This window comes from Salminus brasiliensis, chromosome 6 (genome assembly GCF_030463535.1).
Source record: "Salminus brasiliensis chromosome 6, fSalBra1.hap2, whole genome shotgun sequence".
Lineage (NCBI taxonomy): Eukaryota > Metazoa > Chordata > Actinopteri > Characiformes > Bryconidae > Salminus > Salminus brasiliensis.
Genome location: NC_132883.1, coordinates 4,755,271 through 4,776,488, shown reverse-complemented (window position 1 = coordinate 4,776,488; position 21,218 = coordinate 4,755,271). Strand labels below are relative to the sequence as shown.

General features: G+C 44.7%; 1 protein-coding gene across 4 annotated transcripts in view; it reads left to right on the top strand.

Moving 5' to 3' along the window:
* Window positions 1-21,218, top strand: part of ccdc120a (coiled-coil domain containing 120a) — an 85,789-nt gene that overhangs the window by 39,367 nt on the left and 25,204 nt on the right. For 2 of the 4 annotated variants that reach the window (XR_011979801.1, XM_072681390.1), the window contains exon 1: window positions 895-1,167. The exons of the other annotated variants lie outside the window; for them this stretch is intronic. The gene's annotated coding sequence lies outside the window, so the exon portion shown is untranslated. Of the gene's footprint in view, window positions 1-894; window positions 1,168-21,218 lie in introns of those variants that run through there. 4 annotated transcript variants of the gene reach the window in all.

Genomic DNA, 21,218 nt, shown 5'->3' with positions numbered 1-21,218 from the left:
TCTTCTAATGAACGAACTAGTTGTGCCCCCCTTGTGAGTCTTGGTTCCTCCAGGTTTTTATGTCTTGTTGATTTCTTGTCCTCTTACTAAATACTGATTGTGTAAAGATTTGATTGGAGTATATCATGCTTTTAATGGTTAGATTTCCTAAAATCACACTAAAAGGGGTAGAAACAATGCTTAGGTGCTGGTGCTGGAGCAGGCCAGAGGATTGCTCTGTGGTCCATTTACATGAGGCCATCTTTACATGAGAATAGCCCCCAGACAGAAGCTGTGCTTGAGTCCATTGGTTTGCAAATCAACCTGCAGTCCTTGATCCCTCAGGATAATTCAAGGCAGACAAAACATGCTGTCGGTTCCCCCAACAAGACCCTGCAGTCATACCAAGACCATGAGGCGCTGAAAGCTCCCATAGACCTACATTAAGGTTAATAGGCAACTCCTGCAGGCTTGACTTAGCCAGCAGAAAGAACTCTAAGAAGAGCTCTAGGGATAGTCAGTATGGTCATGGCTTAAAAAAAAAAGAACAGCAGCACTTTGAGGAAAACTTTGGCTCAAGATGTTTGAGCTAAGTTTGAGTTAAAGTGGCTACAGGCAGAAGCGCCCACGTTAACTCCTACTGTAAACAGACGCGACCACGTTTATTATACGAGTGGGAAATGCACACGATAAACGATGCTACACATTTATACTGATTTAAGGTGACGCAAAAATTTCAATCATAGCAGATATATCGATTAATGTAAGTGAAATTGCGTGGAAACGAAAAAAAATAAAATCTGATAGTCTCCGCTGGCGCAGCGCTCCCCCCCTCTGCCGGAGCGTCGAATGGTCTCGTCCGTGAAAGTGTCTCGTTGAGTTGAGCCGCCCCGCTTCAGAAGTGCGAGGTGGAATGGCTCAGTGGTGTCCCTGGAGAGGGGTGCTCCACTTCTTCAAATAATATTTTACACCACAAGATTCTGCTTGACTATGGAGCCGATGTCAAGCACCGGGACCGCAGATGTGCTGAGGAATTGAGCGTTACCTGTTGTGAGGAATTTTAACGGGGCTGCTGCATTTTGCAGTACACAGTACGCCAATAGACTCTGCAGCGGAGCTTTGTCTGAACTCCGGAGACAACCCCAGGGATCATGAGTGAGGAGCAGTGGGGTTTAATGGAGTGACAAGGTAAGGTTCTGCCCTGTGCTGCTCAGTGAGTTCTGAATGACTGGAATGGGCTGTAATGCTTCAGCTGTAGGGTCTCTGAAATGTGCACCATGGCACAAACCTCACAAGAGGTGACTGTGGAGCAGGGGCATGACCTCATGACCCTATATCATACTGAGATGACCAGGTGTGTGAGATCTTCCCACTTCTGCGGTGATGATGACCGGTGTAGGGTTGGCTGGGAACGGACCATCTGAACAGAAGATGCTGGTGGGCAGTGGTGGCTCAGCGGTTAGAGCGCCGGGATATCAACAACAGGGTTGTGGGTTCGATTCCCGGGCTCGGCAAGCTGCCACTGGAGTTGGCTGCCCACCGCTTGGGGTGTGCACCTTTACCTTTTTTTGGTCACTTCAGTTCAGTGTGTGTATGGGTGTTCACAATCATCCAGCAACCAAAAGCCAAAATGCAGTGTGTGTGTGTGTGTGTATTGTGTGTGTGTGTGTGTGTGTGTGTGTATGTGTGTGTGTTTTCCATGGCCTGTCCTGTCAACAGACAGCTGAACTGAGCTGTTCCGGGTTGAGTCACGCTTTTGTGTTTAAACTTGACACAGTCCATCATTGCAGACATGGCATCTCCAGACATGGGAATATAGTGGAAATGCCATTGGACCATTTGTTGTTGTGTATTTGTGTATGTAAGTGATGCCACCTGCTTTTAGAGCAGCTGAGTGGAGTTTACAGTGATTTCTCACGGTTGCAGTGTAAATTTGGGACGTAAACACGGTGGTCCCGAGTGGGTTTGGTATGAAATGGCCTTTGGATCACTAATAAAGCCAGTTGTGTACTGTCCAGAACCACCAGAGAACCTACGCACACCTTCTGAGATGTTTATTATTGTAAAATTAGTGTAAATCAGACCAGAAATGGTCTTTGGGGATTACTTTCCTCTATTTCCTTCCTTATTTTGTACAGCAACGTTCAGAGATGTAGCTCTTAACCGTGCATTAGACGTCTGTTTAGCTTGTTAAGTTACTCTAAACCCCCATAAATATTTATTTATTTAGTTATTTATTTATTTTATATATCTTAACCACTAAAACAGACTACATTTCTGTAGCCTCTCTTAAACCTGGTCTCGGCCTGAGCGCACACTTTTATGACAGCTCTGTTTGTCTAGCCACAAGCTGCGGATGCATCTGTACAAAGTCCTCCTCCTTCAGGATGCCCGGCCTTCCTCATTTCCAGCCCTGAGGGGCCGCAGACCTGACGAGAGGTTCATTATTTGATGTATTCAGGTGTTTGATCCCGGGGTCTGAGGGTGCAGCAGACCCAGAGAACCCTTACGTAGCGTCCTGAGACCGAACGTGAGGTTTGGGTTGAGCACAGGGGCAGAGGGACTCAGAAGGTAAAGTCAGCGTACGGTCCTAAACCGTGACCACTCGAACATGCAAGCGTTTGCGGGTGAAACCAGCTGAGTTTGAGTGAGTGTATGATAACCACAGCTATCGTTCAGGATATTATTAGCGTTTTATCATGAATGAGTTCCTGCTTGGAAAGGAGCTCACACACCAGAGAAGCTGGACGCCAAGGCTTCCCTTCTGCCCTGCTTTGAGCTGATGGCTGTGTTTGCTCACAGTTTTAGGGGTGCTGATTTTCACACAGACCTGTGCTTGCCTGGCGTTCTCAGTGGGAAGCTTTGAGGCATTCTTTAGCAGGAGGGTGTGCGCTGTTTGAATTTCAGTCTGTCAGCTCTGTTTGCCTGTTGTTTGAAGAGACTGGGGAGTGACCTTCTCAAGACTCCGCAAGAAAAGTTGGTTTGACTCGAAATCGCGAGCCTAAAGCTTTTCTTTTGTCGGGGGCGAAGTGCAGTGTTTGTGGTGGACCATGGGCCACACAGCTAAAGAAGACGGAAAGGGGGTCAGTAGGCTTCAATTAACACTCGACTTATTGTTAACTCCAGAGTGTATGGTTCTGATTTGGACTTGTGTACATCTTCTTGATCTAATGCCTGGTTTTCGCATGGCAACAGATTTTTTTTTTCTTCCTATAGAAATGACTGGGGTGCAATGATACAAAGACACCCAACCAATCACATGGGGTACCACAGGCACCGCTTGGCAATATGCTAACAAGCACCACATGAGATACCGTAGCAGCTGCCTAGCAACCACTTAACAAGACCATAGCAACCATCTAGGATACCATAGCAACATCATAGCAACTGCCTAGCAACACCATAGCAACCATGTAGCAACCACTTTGCAACAAACCACCTGAGATGCCATAGCAACCACCAATCAACACCATAGCCACCACATGGGATAGCATCATAGTAGCAACCACCTAGCAGAAACATAGTAACCACCTTGCAACCCCATAGCAGCCACCTGCAGAACAGTTTCGCCCACTTAGTACCAGCCTAGAAACATACTGTTTGCTTCCTTTCTAGTTTGTTACTAAAATGCCACAAAATATGTATGTATGTATAATTAATTAATTAATTAATTAATTAATTAATTAATTTTTAAATACAAGAATTGAATATTTAATTAAATTCTCTCATTTGTTGAGGGGGTGGGGTGTGGATAACTTTCTGGTGGTCCAGTGATTTGGTGCTTGAACTATGATTACAAATCAGGCCATTTTTTTGTATTTGGGTGCCTAAAGCAGCCTCTAACATCAAGCCCCCCAACCACTCTCACACTTATTGAATAAAACACACTATCAGTTCTATACCCAATACAGAGTAGATTGACATCTTCACAAGAGGACCCTAAGCAATGAGCTATGAGGACCCTAAGCAATGTCTTATACTGCTTATATCAAGAAACGACCCTGATTACACCAAGATCCCACCTGTTGAGCCCTTTTTACTTCAGTGTGTGGCGTGGAGGTGCAGCTGAACTTTCCTTTACAGCAGTTCTTTCATTGCACCCCTTTTAAACCTGTGTGGAAAAGACAACAGTGAAGCGCAGTTAACAGAAATTATGACCGTGCGCTGGCTTCAGGGTATGTTTGCTCGGCCAGTCCAGTCGTTTAGGGGAGTGCATTGTTGCCTAGTGGGAAGGAGATTATTGAAGTGTTTGGAGAGCTACCTAGAAACCAGGCTCTCTCCTGTGGCCCTCAGCCAAGCCCCGCTCACACACTCTTTTGTGAGGGGAAGCTTAATGTGGGTTTATCTTGTTATCAGGTTAATGAATGCACTATCAGTGCAGTGTCCCTGCATGTGACCCTTTTATTTAACATCCCTTATTTAACATCCTTTTTCCCAAACTTCCTTAATCAGTGTATCTTCAGAGTTTTGAGTGAGACGTGATTAGTGTTAGGAGGACACAGTGGAGTTTACTCCTGATAACCATTTGCCCTGTCTAGATGCGTTTAACACTAACCTCGCTAACTCAGGGTGTCTGAAGTGCTCCTGGAAAGTCCAACTCTTCTCTTAGTCTGAGCAAAAGCAGTTCTTTATAGTGCCAAAAAGGTTCTTCAACTTAACAACAGGGGAACCCTTTTTGGTGTTGTAACCATTTGAAAAAATCCTTGAAGGACCACAGGGAGCAGAGAAGAACCAGTTTAATATCCAAAAATGTCTTTGATATTTGGAGAAATGCAATAGAAAAAACTATTTTGGTTCCTTGAAGAACCTTTTAATTAATAGTTATTTAGAAAATCAGGGTTGTGGATGAAATCGTGTGAGAATTGGTCTTCTTACAGGTTGAAGGAGATGCTTGTAATGGTATTAGACCTGTACATCCACGCCAGGAAGCCTTTACACTTGCTTCAATTGGTTCTTTGAGCGATGCCATAGAAGAACCTTTTTGTTTTAGGTTTCATTAAGAACCCTGGTTGGAATAGAAAAGTGTGAAGAACCTTTTTAAGGTCTGAAGAACCTTCACTTGAAGAAGAAAGTTTGATTGCAAACATGGTTCTTCATGGAACCATTATTGGTTCTTCTATGGCACCACCCCACCTCATTATCCCCAACCCATCCCCAAAAAGTATTGGATGGAGCACCACTACCATCATTCCAGTTAACACAGTTCTTCCATGTGCATTTGCACATCTGTGTCAGCAATGGGTGCAACTTAAAGTAGCTGAATGCATTCATTTAAAGGGGTGTCCATAAACATTTGGAGTATATGGAGTATATAGTGTAGATGTAGGAAGGCTGAATCCTTATAAAGTATACCAAGAATTCCAAGAACTACTTGTATGCAATCAGAAGACACTGGAGTCATTCTCCTCACATTCAGCTGCTCCTTCGTGGCAAAGTCCTCATACGTGACAAACATAGCTAACATTGCCGACGGGCCGCCGTTTAGTAAGCATGTGTTCCCCACCAGGACAATTGAGTAGCTTAATGAAATTCCGTGTCGGGGTGGAATAGCTGTTTAGTCTTTGCTCAGTCAATAGGGGAATGCATGTAAGAGCAGGTTTCGCTGAGATACGGTGTAATCTCGTGATGGTCTTTGCTGACGCTGCTGAGATGTTGAGGCCCGTGACATGTGCTTCTGTAAGCAGGTCTGACTTTATCAGTTTGTCTTTGTTTATGCTGTATTGATTTATCCGTGATTAGAGGATGTTGCACAGTCAGAAGGACTGTAGTGTCTTCACTGGATGTAAGGGACAATAAACACTTTGGGAGAACAGATTACTTCTGAGTTTTCTTCAAAGAATGGACCAAACAGTTGTCCTCAGCTGTGGCTGATTGAAATGTGGCAAATTCTTCATTCCATTCAGCCACAGTAAATCTTTGGTATATTATTGGCAACAGGCTCCACATGGTCTTTATATACAGCTGCAGTCTGAAGTTTAACTACACTCATCATGGGCATGAATGTCATGGCAATATTAGGCTTTCTGTGATTTCCTTATACTATTCTGGGGCAGACTAAGTGTTTTTCTTGGGTGTTTCTTGGTCAAGATCAGGTTTTCTGGGGTGTTTCTTGGTCAAGATAAAGTTTTCTGGGGTGTTTCTTGGTCAAGATCAGGTTTTTCTGGGGTGTTTTTTGGTCAAGATCAGGTTTTTCTGGGGTGTTTTTTGGTCAAGATCAAGTCTTTGGGGTGTTTCTTGGTAAAGATCAGGTTTTTCTGGTGTGATTCTTGGTCAAGATCAGGTTTTCTGGGGTGTTTTTTGGTCAAGATCAGGTTTTTGGGGTGTTTCTTGGTCAAGATCAGTTTTTTTGGGGTGTTTCCTGGTCAAGATCAGGTTTTTTGGGGTGTTTCTTGGTCAAGATCAGGTTTTTCTGGGGTGTTTTTTGGTCAAGATCAGGTTTTTCTGGGGTGTTTCTTGGTTGAATGAAGCAACCACCTTTGGTGTGTATTTGGGGTCATTGTCTTGTTGGAACTCCCAATTGCGTCCAAATTTCAACCATCTAGCAGTTGAGTCGTTTGACCACAGTGGCCAGTATGTTTAGAAGAGTAAAGTTGAGGCATTCAACCCCAAGAACTCTGGATCAACTGTTAAACATGATGGTGGCCGCAACTACCGCTGTGTGTACTGTTTGTAGTCACGGTTCTGAGCTAAGCTAAGCTCACAGAAGCTAAAGTCTTACCCGAACATTACTTGAATTCTTTGAAACTGTTTGAAAACTACCCTAACGGTGTTCATTTGTGCCCTGGACCTAGCTTTATTTGAACTGATAAGCGCACTGACGTTACCAGTTAGCAGCCAAAACAAGGCTCCACCTTAAATAGTGCAGCAGTTCTTGTGTACATTTCAGCAGCAGAATGGTACTGCTGCCTCATTTAAGGTGGAACATGACGTTTGAGTAAGAAGACAACTTCAGCTTAGTTTTGGCTGCTAAGTGGTAACGTCAGCGCTCTTATCAGTTCAGATGAAGCTCTTTTTGTTATTTTGTTCACGGTAATAAGGTCCCAAATAAGGTCCCAAATAAAGTGCTCTGCTACTACAAAACCAAGGATCGGAGGTGGATCGGGCTTTAAAAGCCGATGCCCGATCCATTTAAAAAATGCCTGGACCGGCCCGGATCCTGAGTCATATAGATTAATAGGAACATATTAGGGGTGTAACAATTTACAGTTACAGTCTTGATGGATGCCTTAATTCGTTACGTTTCTCGATAAAGCAAAAAATAAGAAGTGCTGAGAGTGCTAATATGTTAGCTTCTTTATAGTTGAATTGAAAATGGTACGCTGTTAAACTGTCATATCTTAATATGTGCTGCAATTAAAAAAAGCTACTACTAAGAAAGCACTCAGAACCTACACCTACATCTACACCTGCATCCAACAATAAAGATAGCATGTTTCATACAGTGATAGAAAACACAGTAGCATACTGCACCATTTCCCTGTATCCAGTGCGGACCTGCTTCTCAGCCGCTGATCTGGAAGCAGATTCTGATGAGATATGACAGGGTTAATTATTTAATCATGTCAGGCTATCTGAAGTTTGACCTGACTGTTTGCATACTCATTTGTCGTTATGTCACCGACCGGCTGTCGGTGTGCTTCCTCCTCTACGGCTGATGTAATCCCCACCTGTGTGTTTGACTGTTTCGGCTGAAGTAGCATCGACTGATCAGATAGCTTTCTTAAACCAGTGGTTCTTAATCCCAGTCAATCCCTATTTAACACCCCATCAGATGCGCCAGAGCTGGGTAGACGCTTCAGTGTGCGATGAATGGGATCACCCAGACTTATACGGAGATCCACAGCCCTAAACTGCTACCCCGGGATCGTTGCAGAACAACAGAGCGGGTGCCATTTGAATACAGTACTGTCTCCAATCTGTATTTCCTCAACTGCGGTCTGGAGTCCATCTGCACTGCGCTGATTGGAGTTTCCTCCATCAACACATCCAGACTGCATCGTTAGCTAATGATCTATCCTAAAGTCCTCCATAAGCTGGATGGTGTGTGGAAGAGCAAAATGTGGATCCTAGAAAAGTCTTTAGCACCAGCACCGCAATGAGTGTCTTATGTGAGTCTTATGCTTGAGTATGTGCCACTGGAACCAGATAATCAATGTCAATCACTTTAACTGTCAGTGGTTTTAATGTTATGGCTGATTGTTACGACGTAATCATGTCATTTCCGTTAATTAACTACAGACATCGCTGAGGCAAAAGATGTGGGCAGTATAACATATACAGCTCCCCGGACAAAAAAATGGTTACTTCGTGTTTAAGGTTGTAGTGACCTCAGGCTCCTGCAGATGGCGCTGCACGAGGACGCTCAGGCAATAAATAACTACCTGTGGGGTGTATGGCGGGATTCACAGATTGAGAAAAGGAGGTGATACAGTGCAGTGAGGGTCTCGTTTGGATGTGTGGAAAATGGGTCGCAAAGCAGATACAGTTCATTATTGGCTAAAAGGAGTGCTTACGGTCATACGGGTCTACCAGCAGTGGCAGAAATCCCAGCCCCAGAAATTCCCCTCATTCTTAAGCAGAAGTGAGCACTGGCCTCTTGATTGCCACCCTGCTCCATATGTTGATGGTCTGCACTTCCCTGCCGAGTGTTTCTTCAGAAATTGGTGATGAAGGACCTGCTCTGACTTCTAGAAGCAATTCTTACCTGGATGTGAAGAGATTTGCATTCACAAGCTGTGAAACACCCCGGCGGTCTCTGTCCACCAGTTCCGTCCTTCGGCCACAATTCTGAGGAGAATGTCCTGTAGGCTGGGATTTCTGCCACTGCTGGTAGACCCATATGACCGTAAGCTTCCATACACCAGCAGATTCTGCTACTTCCTGCACACTGTGGCCACGCCCAAATGCAGCCAATCACTCCTTTTAGCCAATCATTAACTCTATCTGCTTTGCGACCCATTTTCCACACATCCAACGAGACCCTCACCGCACTGTATCACCTCCTTTTCTCAATCTGTGAATCCCGTCACACACCCCGCAGGTATTTATAGCCTGAGCATCCTTGTGCAGCGCCATCTGCAGGAGCCTAAAGTTACTGCCACCTTAAAGACACACAGTGAATTTATTGCGCTATTATATTTGTAAAAAATATATATATTTTGTGCATAGGGTTTGTTTTTGAGTGTGATGGTTTAACTGGTCTACAAGCATTAGCAACCTGACCAAGCTAAACGACCAGCTTGACCATGCTGGATCTTTCAGCTGGCTAGTGGAATAATGTGCTGTTTGGGAATAATGAGCGTTGTCTGGAAGGTCCTGGAGCAGTAGTCTGTACTCACTGTTTTGGACTCACCTGGTGCAGCTTTTCCACTGACTCGTCACAAAGCATAGGTCAACAAAATGATGTCCAGGGTCTTTTATTCAACTGGACACAGTGGAGTTCAGGCTGCTGCACTTGCTGGAAAGGCAGTGGATGCCTGCAGGCCTGAAGCTGCTCCACAACTCTCCTCAGCAGACAGTGTCACAGTGCAGCATGTGCGTTACGGAGAGCGGCTGTCACGGGGCTTATTCTGCACTGATATGATTGGTTGATGGAATTAGGCTCATCTGGTGGAAACAGTGATCAGAGATGGGCTACAATTCAGCACTCGCTTGATCCATCCGCTTTCCCCAGCCCCCATCGTATACACACACACACACACACACACACACACAGACAGCGAGAATCCTTCCCGCTGGCTTTAAATATTCAAATGGGGCTCAGATTTGCATCCGTATGATTCCAGCTGCTGTATGCAGGGGTGTTGTTTTTCTTATAAATGAACCCGCTCTCTCTGTTCTGAGGCTTATGTGCATCCCTCTGTAGCCTCAAACGCCTCTCTCGCTCGCTAATTTATTCATTTAGCCCCTCTCCCACCTCTTTGATTCCCTCTCCCGGTCTTTCCTCTTGGTTTTATACTTGTTTTTTTACCATTTCCTTTAAAACGGCCATAAAATCCTTCCTCGTATTTGCATTTTTAAAAATGCATGACTTCATTCTGTACGCCAGGCCGTCCAACCGCTTTTCAGGGGGCTTCCTGTGTAGCCCCCCTCCCCAGATTCTGCTTTCTCTGACATTTTCATGTTACTTGTTGCTGTAGGTTCTCCCCCCGCTGTACCTGCTAGGATTCATTGCCGTGCCGTTCCGAGCGCTGTGGGGAGTTCAAAGGCTGGGAAAGAGCCGTAAATCCTCATCAGGCAACTATAAAAGAGCCCACAGCGCGGCTGAGGATAACACTCCTGATCTAAAGCAGCTCCCGCTTTCTCTACCAGACCTTTGAACAGAGCATCAATGATGTAGATTTCGGAATCTCCCAGCAGTCTTCAGACCTTTTTTGTTTATGTAATCAGATAGGACGATGAGCAGGCAACACGGAATATGAAAGGAACTCGGTAGAATAGGCCTGATCCGTTTTTACAGGAGGGATACAGAATCTTGGGGTGGGAGTAGGGGTTTAAACATAGCAAAAATGGTCTTTTATGGTTTAATTAATTCATGAATTAATATTTATTTGGTTTATTTGGTCCAGGCTGCGTTGAAGCAGCTTGACTGAAAGAGCGTTTAACACAAACTATAGTATAAAATATAAACTTAAAAATTATAGTATATATATATATATAATATAAAGATATTTTAACTATTAGAAATTATGTGTTATATTTATTAAGCTACATAACAGAATTACATTTTAAATTATATCTCAGGCTTAATCTGGTTGTAGTTAATTATATTTATTGTAAGGCTAAGATGCTGCCCCTGGAGCAGAGAGAGTTAAAGGACTTGCTCAAGGGCTTAAAAGACACCGGTATTAAACCCACAACCATGTGATCAGCAACCTGCTGCTCTAACCAGTGAGCCACCATTGCCCAAATGATCTTGTTTGCATTGATCCAGCAAGGGTTAATGGCCCTGCTGGAGGGCCCGATAGTGGCAGGTTAAAAGACATGAGTATCAAATCCACAACCTTGTGATCAATAACCCAGCCCTCTAACCACTGAGCCAACACTTCACAAATTCCTTACTTCGCATATCCCAGCTTGGAAAGCAGGGGCCAGAACACAGGGTCGGTCGTGATACAGTACCCCTGGAGTAGAAAGTTTGAAGGCCTTGCATATCCCAGCGTGGAAGTGGCAGCTTAGTCGACCTGGGTATTAAACCCACAACCATGAGATCAGTAACCCGGTGCTGTAACCAATAAGCCACCATTGCCCAAATTATCCTATTTGCATTAATCCAGCAAGGGTTAATGGCCTTGCTCAAAGGCCCGATAGTGGCAGGTTAACAAACATGAGTATCAAATCCACAACCTTGTGATCAATAACCCAGCACTCTAACCACTGAGCCAACACTTCCCAAATTCTTTACTTTGCATATCCCAGCTTGGAAAGCAGGGGTCGGTCGTGATACGGCACACCTGGAGTAGAAAGTTTAATGTCTTTGCATATCCCAGCATGGAAGGAACTGCTTAGTGGAAATGGGTATCAACCCCACAACCATGTGATCATAGTTCAGTGCTCTGATCACTGCCCAAATGATCCTGTTTGCACTGCCCTTTTATTTTTAAAATTATTCTCTTTGCACTGATCGAGCACTGCCCCTGGAGCAGACAGGGTTATGGCCCAGGTATTGAACCCACAACCCTGTCATTAGTAATAAGTAGCCACCACGTCTTACTGCAGCGAGAGCAGTTCTTTTCTTCTAGCTGTTTGTAACAACACATTAATAACCAGTCAACTTCCAGTTTAAGCATGGAGGCTCATGTGGTGGCCAGTCACATTTCTGTGTGGGCTGGTGGCACCCTAGGCATCGCCCCAGACACACCAACAACCATCTTTTTTTACACTGGAATTCCGCACATTTCTGCATAATTAAATGGTTAGGATGTAAACAAAGTCATTTAAAGTCATTCAGAGTGGTTTGGTGTGAAACACCCAGTTCCGGAGAAACCTCCTGAGCCAGTTCACAGTGGTTGTGAATGTCTCTTAAAGCTTCCTCACAGAAAGTTCTTACATACAATGGATGCCTGATCACTGAAATACTGTTTTACCATAGTTTTTTTTTTTTTTTTTTTTTCAATTTTGGAAAGTGAGCAGTACGTTTGTTGTGGTCAGCTTGACCCTTTTGACCTTTAGTTCTATTCTCCACCACTGTCAAGAGTCAGTAAGTTGGACTACACCGAGCAATTTCACACCAAATCCACTCTGAATAAGCTTGCTTACATTTGTTTACATTTACATCCATTATTTTAATCTTTTTTTTGCACAACGATATCCTCTTCATTTATTGCTTGTTGGACCTGGGTATCGAACTCACAACCCTGTGACCAGTAACCCAGTATTCTAACCACTTCTTAATAAGTCTTTTTACAGCACCTGTGGAGCAGAGAGTGTTAAGGGACTTGCTGAAGGCCTAACATTGGTAGCTTAGTGGACTCGGGTATCGAACCCACAATCCTGTGGTCAATAACCCAGTGTTCTAAACACTACTAAATTAGTCTTTTTACAGCACCCCTGGAGCAGAGAGTGTTAAAGCACTTTCTCAGAGGCCCCAACAGTGGTAGCTTACTCAACTTGGGTATCGAACCCACAACCCTGTGATTATTAAGCCCAGTATTTTAACTATTACTAAGTTAGCATTTTTACAGCACCCCTGGAGCAGACTGGGTTAAGGGACTTTCTGAGAGGCCCCAACAGTGGTAGCTTAGTCAACTTGGGTATCGAACCCACAACCCTGTGATTATTAACCCAGCATTCTAACCACTACTAAATTAGCCTTTTACAGCACCCTTGAAGCTGAGTGTGTAAAGGGACTTTCTCAGAGGCCCCAACAGTGGTAGCTTAGTTGACTCGGGTATCGAACCATAACCCTGTGATTATTAACCCAGTATTCTAACCACTAACTGCTTACGGCATTGAGTCTGTAAGCATGCAGTTTACAAGATGCTAATTGGTGGGATATAAGCTTCCATTACTCACAGTATTAGCCGGTTTTGCTCTAGTGCACAACTACAGAAGCAAACTTGTCTTGGTTGATTGACTACATTTAGCCTAAAGGAAGTGCAAAGTACAAGGTTTGGACAAATGTTTGTGGACACTCTAATCACTTCTAATCAATATATTTAGCTACTTTTTAAGTTCCAACTCATTGCTAGCAAATGCAAATGCACACACACCCAGCATATCTTACCCCTGTAGATAAGTACTGCCAATAGAATAGGACTCTCTGGAGCAGATAAACATGGACCTTTTGGCACCATGCTGCCTAATGCCAGGCGTAAGTTGGCGATGAGGTGGGGTGATGATCATCCAGCATTCTGACCCTGCAAACTCTCTTGTCGTTGAGTGCAATCAAATCCTCACAGCAATGCTCCTCCAAAATCTAGTAGAGACTCTAGTTATTCCAACAAAAACAGGACAAACTTAAACTACCTTTGAAATCATAAGAAACACTGAATGGGCAGGTGTCCCAATACTTTTGTCCGTATAGTTTATGGTAGTGTGCATTGCATTTTATCGGTGGGTGCTTCTTCTCCTTGTTGTGAGAAGGTTCCTCCATAATATATGACCCACCTGCTGTAGTAATGGATGTATATTTGATGTGGGGCTTGGCAGTGTGGCTGTTTTGGAAGGGAACCCAGGAGCAGGGCTTTGTAGTGGGACGCCTCTGTTTTGTGGTTAGCTCAAACATGTCATGCTAATGTTAAGGGTGTTGTTTTTTCATCCCCCCCCCCCTCCTCCCCCCTTCCAAACCCACCCTTGCCTGCAGACAAAGGCAGGCAGCATGTGCCTCCCAGATGTGCAGGTAGCTCCTGATGTTTATCCCACATGTCTCTGTGCATCGCAGCCAATCACCTGACTCTCAGACCTCGGCGTCTCCAGCGGAGTGGGGCCTGTGGACGCAGATAGAAGCGGCAGAGCAGAGAGAGATAAGACATGAAAGTGTGTTGGTTCTGCAGACTGGAAGCTTAACAAGAGGAGTTTGATTAGGGTTGGGGGGGTCAAATAGGGGGGTCATACGTATCAAACGGGTTTAGTGTCGAAGGGGGGTGGCTTTAAGATAGGTCTGAAGTGTGACATGATTGAGTGGTTTAAAAGGGGGGGGGGGGTAACTGATGCCAGATCAGCTCTATTCTTCTGAGGTTTCTCCAACATATGGGTGCGGTTTCCATGTGTGGAAGATCATTTTCATGGTCCGTTTTCTATAAGGTCCCTTTGTTCTAAGCATCATGAAGCAACGTGCTGGCCAGGAATCTGACCATGGCTGAATCTGACCATTGGTGAATATAGAGATCTAAAGAGAAGCCTGGCTTTTATCTGACACGCTTCCTTAACAAGGATCGAGAGACCTTGACTGGTTGTTTTCGAACACAATATCTGGTATTCTTTCTTTTTGTCTTATGTATTTGTGTGATTTGTTCACTTACACTCTATGGACAAAAGTAATGGGACACGTGCAACATTCATTGTTTCTTCTGAAATCAGGGGTATGAAAATATTTTTTCCTGCCTTTGTTGGAGTAACTGTCTCTACTGTCCAGGGAGGAAAGCTTTCTACTAGACCTGAGGAGGAGAAGAATTGCTGTGAGGGTTTGAGTGATTGCATTCAGCAACACCTCATCAGCCTCACCCCATCATCCCCAACTCGTCCCCAAAGTACTGGACTGAGCACCACCACCATCATTCCAGAGAACACAGTTCTTCCACTGCTCCACAGCTCCACAATGCTGGGGGGCTTTATACCCCTCTAGCCCACGTCTGGCATTAGGCAGCATGGTGCCAATAGGTTCTTGTTCATCTGCTCCAGAGAGTCCTATTCTATTGGCAATACCTTTCTACATGGATTAGACGAGCTGTGTGTGTGTCAGCAATGGGTGCAACTAATATCTAGTAGAAAGCTTTCCTCCTCTGGACATTAGAGACAGTTACTCCAGCCAGCAAAAGCTGGAGTGGTTACCATCCGATACTTTTAAAATGAGTTGTGAAGTTTGGGATGATGAGGTAGGATGGCGATCACCCAACATCCAGACCTCACTAATGCTCTTGTCGCTGAATGCAATCAAATCCTCAAAGCAATGCTCCAAAATCTAATAGAAAGCCTTCTTCCCTGGACAGTAGAGACTTTTTAATACCCTTGATTTCATAAGAAACAATGAATGAGGATTGGTGTCCCAATACTTTTGTCAACATAGTGTATGTCACAGGTATAGCCTGCCTCATTGTCTCGCTGCATTAGGAAATGATGCCACTGGGGAGTGTTAGGCTTCGGTCCCTCACTGCAGCTGTACTGAATTAACTGGACTGAGCTACTGAACTTAACACGAGGCTTCTCACTTCGCCACGTCAGGTCAGATCAAACCAGTCAAGCCCCAAATTAAAACCAGAATGGGCCATTACAGCAGCATTCTGGGAAAAGGTGAAGATTTCAGGTTAAAGGCTAGAACAATCCCACCTCTGCTGATGCATTGAGAAAACCACAAGTGTAAATACGTGAAGACGGGATTTTTTATTGTTTTTTTTCATTTATTTTTATTTATTTATTATTTAGCAGTCAGTAATATTTCATCATCATGGGAATGTTCCCAGTGGTTATATTATGTATTATATTATGTAATGCATTCTGGGGATTGTAGTGAGAGATTACTGATGGATGAAAACCTATAAATAACACAAATTCATGAATTCTCTCGAACCGGTGAGGTGGACGGATGCCGGACAGCACTACCGAATGTTACATGACTTGTATGACAAATAATAACATATAACGTGAATTTTAGGCCCGGGTGCTCCTTCAGCAAAGTATCGAAATTAGCTAGGCTAATGTGGCTAACCAAAGAGGACAATTAGTGGTGGTAAATGATGTAGTATGATATAATTTCAGTAATGCTAATTAGTGTATACTTGCTTTTCATTTTTTGTCAATGTCAACATTTACCGATATATATATATATATTATGAAAAATCATGAATTTTCTTAAATTTGTTTGTTGAGAAAAGTCTTAACCGAAGGTCTACGTCAGATTCCAGGCATGTTTTTAACTCCTTAAACCCTAAAACGCTTCATTTCTTCACCCTTATTACTGCAGTTCCCTATTAATAATCATTTCTATTGACCCTAAAATTGAACCCTGTGGGACTCCACAAAACACTATTCATACTAGTTTCCGCAGTAGGATAACAAAGAGAGGGCTGGAAAGGTTAAGGGGCAGCTCTGCTCTTAGGTAAAGAAATCATGGCTACTTGGATTTGAAAGGTTAAAGCCATGCACGTAACATCGCTAGCGTTAAATGTGGATGGACGGTGGCAAGTGGACAAACACAGATGCATATGTTTCAGCCATCTGCTGTCTGCAGCCTCACGGCCTGCTCTCGGCTGGAGCCACTGTTGCTGCCAGTCAGAGGAAATGTGCCCTCCACCTGGCCTGCTGGGAGGTGGGGGGTGTTAGGGGGGGAGGTGCTGAGTGGTGGCAGATTTTTGGAGTCTTGCCACAGGACAATGGTGTGTAGGACAAGAGGAGAAAGGGATGATTGGAGGGGGGGGGGGGTGTTGGAGAGCAAAGAGCAGTAAAGGTGCAAAACTCCCCACCAGTCATTCCTTAGCCTCATTACGCCTCCCTCTCTTTCTGCAGGCTGGAATATGGCTGGTCGGGCTCATCTGTGTCATACGTGACCCGCTGAAACCCCGTTTGGCCTCCGCTGAAAAGCCGCAGCTGTAGCCAAGCCGCATGTGTTGAAACTGTTGCTGGTTGTTTGGCTTGCTTCAGTCAGCACTCAGATCTTGATGTCCCATTCGATTGTGTCAAAAGCTGAGGGTCTGTGAAAGGGTTAGATCATGTTACACTGACATGGCACCACCTGACTCTTACAAAAACCAGAGCCTGACCTCCACCCTCACAGGGGTTATGAAGGAGTAGCGCCGCCTTTTCACTGTTTTGCCATTATTTATGTTCGGTGAACCACTCCTAACCCCCCAGGACCCTCTAAAACCTCTGAAGTATGAGGTTTCAGGAAGGTGTTATTTAAAAAAAGCTATCGAGGCTAAAATGAGTGCAGACTAGTGTTTGGTGTGGCGCAACAGATAACACCACAACCTGCCACTGAGTTACCACACCATGTGGGAGGCTGGGGCTCGATTCCCAGTCTGGGTGACTGTGCTGCACTACACCAATAAGAGTCCTGGGGCAAGACTCCTAACATTACATTGGCCCACCTCTGTAATACGAGTAACCTTGTAAGTCGCTCTGGATAAGAGCGTCAGCTAAATGCCATAAATGTAATGTAAATGTAAATGGATGCTAATAGTAAATGCTAATGATTCTGACCCAAAAGGCCTCTCTTTGCTCATATCTCAGATTTAAAGTGCTGAGCTCAGGGGTCAAGGTCAGGGGTTTCCTTTAGAAATGCTAGGGGTGTAACAATGCCCACACGGTCCTATTTTTAAATATAATTTTTACCCAATACTTCCAATTTTAGATTTTAGCCAAATACCCAACCCACTCATTAGTACTCTGTCCCTACCACATGTAATGCTCCGGACACTGGGAGGGTGATACACGCCCAACTAGCCACCGCCTCTTTTTGAACGGTCACCAGGCAACATGCTCGGAGGAAAGCGCCAGGTACCCTGCTCTGACGCATTGGTGGCTAGCTAATGGCCAGCCTGGCTGGCATTGCACTGAAATGATGTGAGAGAGAGAGAGAGAGAGAGAGAGAGAGAGAGAGAGACATTCACCCACCCATCCGGAGAGAGCAAGGCCACTTGTGCTGTCTCGGGCTCTGGCTTATACCCACACCTTCTATGGTTTCTAACAAAACCAGGCCAAAAACAATTCACAGAAAAAATATATTACTGTTATTTGAGCATGAGAGCACCTCTCCACCCATTGTCCTCTGATAGAAAATGACCAGATGTCCAGTTTTGATCTCTGGCAGTGACGGAATTGAAGACGTCAGTGAGCGACGCTCAGAAGAACCCGGCTGGTGTGTTGTTGGCAGTACGGAGTTATATCTGAATACACTGATTTTTAGTTTTCCCAAAACTGTACTGAAGTTAATACAGCATTTAATATATACTAATTACAAAAAACACACACAATATGGACATAAGTATTGAGACACCTGCTCATTTATTGTTTCTTCTGAAATTTAGGGTATTAAAAAGAGCTGATCCTGCTTTAGTTAGAGTAACTGTCTCTACTGTCCAGGGAAGAAACAGGCTGTCTACTAGATTTTGGAGGAGCATTGCTGTGAGGATTTGCTGTGATCATTGGTGAGGTCAGGATGTTAGATGATCACCACCACATCTTAAAGATATTGGATGGAGCACAGCTTGATGCTGGGGGGCTTTATACCCCTCTAGCCCACGGCTGGCGGTAGGCAGCATGGTGCCAATAGGTTCATGATGTTAATATGCTCCAGAGGGTCCTATTCAATTGGCAGTACTTCTTCTCTACCGGGACTAGACAAGCTGTGTGTGTGTGTGCATGCAATGTTCAGCAATAAGTGCAACTTAAATTAGCTAAATGCATTCATTAAAAAGGGTGTCCACAAATATTTGGACACATCACCACCCCTGTGAACAGTTCTTACATGGTTCCTTGAGAATGGAGCATTGCACACTAGGGGTCTGCATAAGGTGGGTTTACCCATAGGACCTGCCCAACAGACCAACAGCTAACAGGTTGTGGGATATAGCGCTTGCTAGGAGCTGTGAAAGGTGGGTTTAGGTGGTTGGCAAATGAGGTTGCAAGTCATACATGCGGTTGGTGTAATGTAGTGGCTAACAACACTGCCCTAAAACTGCCTAGGGTTCAGCACCCACCTAGGCAAGCACACCACCCTACACCAATAAGAGTCCTTGGGCAAGACTCCTAGCTCTGGATAAGCGTCAGTCAGATGCCGTCACTGTAAATGTAACATAGGCACATATCAAAGCCGTAAACCCTTCACTGGAAATGAGAACTAGCCTGTGTCTAAGCAGACGTACTGCGAACATACTGTAAATGGGATGGGCAGGTGGGAGCATGGGCGGGTGCGGGTGCAGGCAGGCGTGATGCGTGGTTGATGCGGGCTGGTGCACCAGGTCACTCCGGATGACACCGTTTACCATCTTAACCATTTACTTACGCAGAAATGTTGGAAATTCTGTGGAACTGCCCTTTAACACTTGTCAGGGACACAAAAGGGAGGCCACTGGGATTTCTCAGCCTGGTTTAGAGAGGTGCCAAAAACCTACAGGACACTAGGCCACACACACAGACACACACACACACATTTGGCCTCCAGTAACCTTCATGTAAAGGAGTGTATGACATCAGTTATCAGCTCAGGCTGGTTTCCTGGACACGGTTTAAGCATAAACCTGGATCAGATTTCGGTGGCGGTGATGAGTCACCATTAAACATTCTTTTTAGTCTAGACTTGGGCTTAATCTGGGTGTGGGAAGCTGGGGCTCAGTGTTTCCAGTCTTATGATTTAATTAATGACTATTAAATAAATAAGTAAAGGAATGAATTGGCTGGTTGTGTTTGTATACATATACAGGATCAGATTTTGGAGCTGGCTCTCTGCCAGTTTAGTGAGTCTCCTGACGGAGGTCCTTAAATCCTTTATGATGAATGTAATAACCCTTCACGTCACTGGTGTTAAAGCAACCTTATGTCGCAATTGTACCTTATAATATCATCTCTGTCTGTCTCACTCCGGGCCTCCAGGATTGCTGCCACTAGACTATGTAACTTTGGTGGAGCTGCACGAGACCTTTTGCCAGAACTAATAAAGTATTACATTATTAAAGCAGCATTATGTGAGAACTGGTATTTTTTGGCTCCTGAGCTCCCCCTACAGTTGGGGAGTCACTTTTACAATACTGCTGTAAATACAAATCACGCATTGAGGGCTTGCTTATGGGCATGGGTGTAACGCTGCATAACCTTGGTGAAATATTACATTATTAAAGCAGCCTTATGCAATAAATTGTATTTTGTACTCCTGGGCTCCCCCTACAATTGGGGCGTGTTCACTTCTACTCCACCGCAGTAAATACACATCATCAAGTGCCCCCTCATAGACATCCTCTTTCCAAAACTGTGTAACGCCTTGTAACCCGGGCCCTCACTCCCCCAAGTCAAGCTGCTTCCACTAGCACTAGCACATCAACACACCTGGACAAATCTGCTAATTCTGTTATACCCACATTTAGCAGCATTGCATTCAATCCCTGTATTATTAAAGCAAAATTATGCAAGAATTGGTGGGGTTTTTTTTGCTCCTGGGCTCCCCCTACAGGCATGGAGTGAAATTCACTTGTACTCCACTGCTGTAAATACAAATCACGCTTATGGACAGCTGTACACATGCATTTCTGGACAGGCTGAGGGGTACAGAAGCAGCATCTGAAGGTAAAGAAGTATGTGGACTGAGGAGGTAGAGTAATACTACAGAATTTTACACTAATATGACGTGCGTCCTGGTCCTGGTCCTGGTCCTTATTCTGATGCTGACGGATTGTATCCGCAGGTGTTTTGCTCAGTTTATGTTGAAGACAGACGCTCTCATATAAATCCGAACCCTCATAAAAGAGCGCAGCCCTCTTTTGTCCTGGACTGTTGTATCCAGTGACCCACACAGACATTACCGTAGTCAGGAATGTTTAAGCGTGACTGTGCAGGCCGCAGATCAGTCTGGGGTCAGTCCGGAGTGTGCGAGACACTTGGTTCTGTGGTTAGACAACCTGTGGGGCTATGTGTGTGTGTGTGTGTGTGTGTGTGTGTGTGTGTGTGCTGAGTGTCTGTGGAGCGGCCATGTGGAAACACAGCTGTGTCCACACTTTCTCGTTAGTGTGGGATTAATTACTGGAGGCACGGAACAGCAGTGTGTGTGTGAGTGTGTGTGGGGGGGTTGTCTGCCTGTTGGAGTATGAGTACTTGTGTGTGTGTGTGTGTGTGTGTGTGTGTGTGTGTATCTGTCAGCCCCTGTTGGGATCAGAGGGGTCAAACAGAGAGACCTGGGAGGAGAAATCTGCTGAGTCGTTGCATCGCTGTTTTCCTGCAGGAAGAAGCGAAGACCTTAAAAAAGTCTCTGAAAGTCTCTCAGGAGAACACCGTGACCAGAAAGACACACACACACACACACACTCGGACACTGAGGCTGTGTGAAATGGCAAAGCTGAGAATGGATATCTGTGGAATACTGCTGAGGAAAGAGA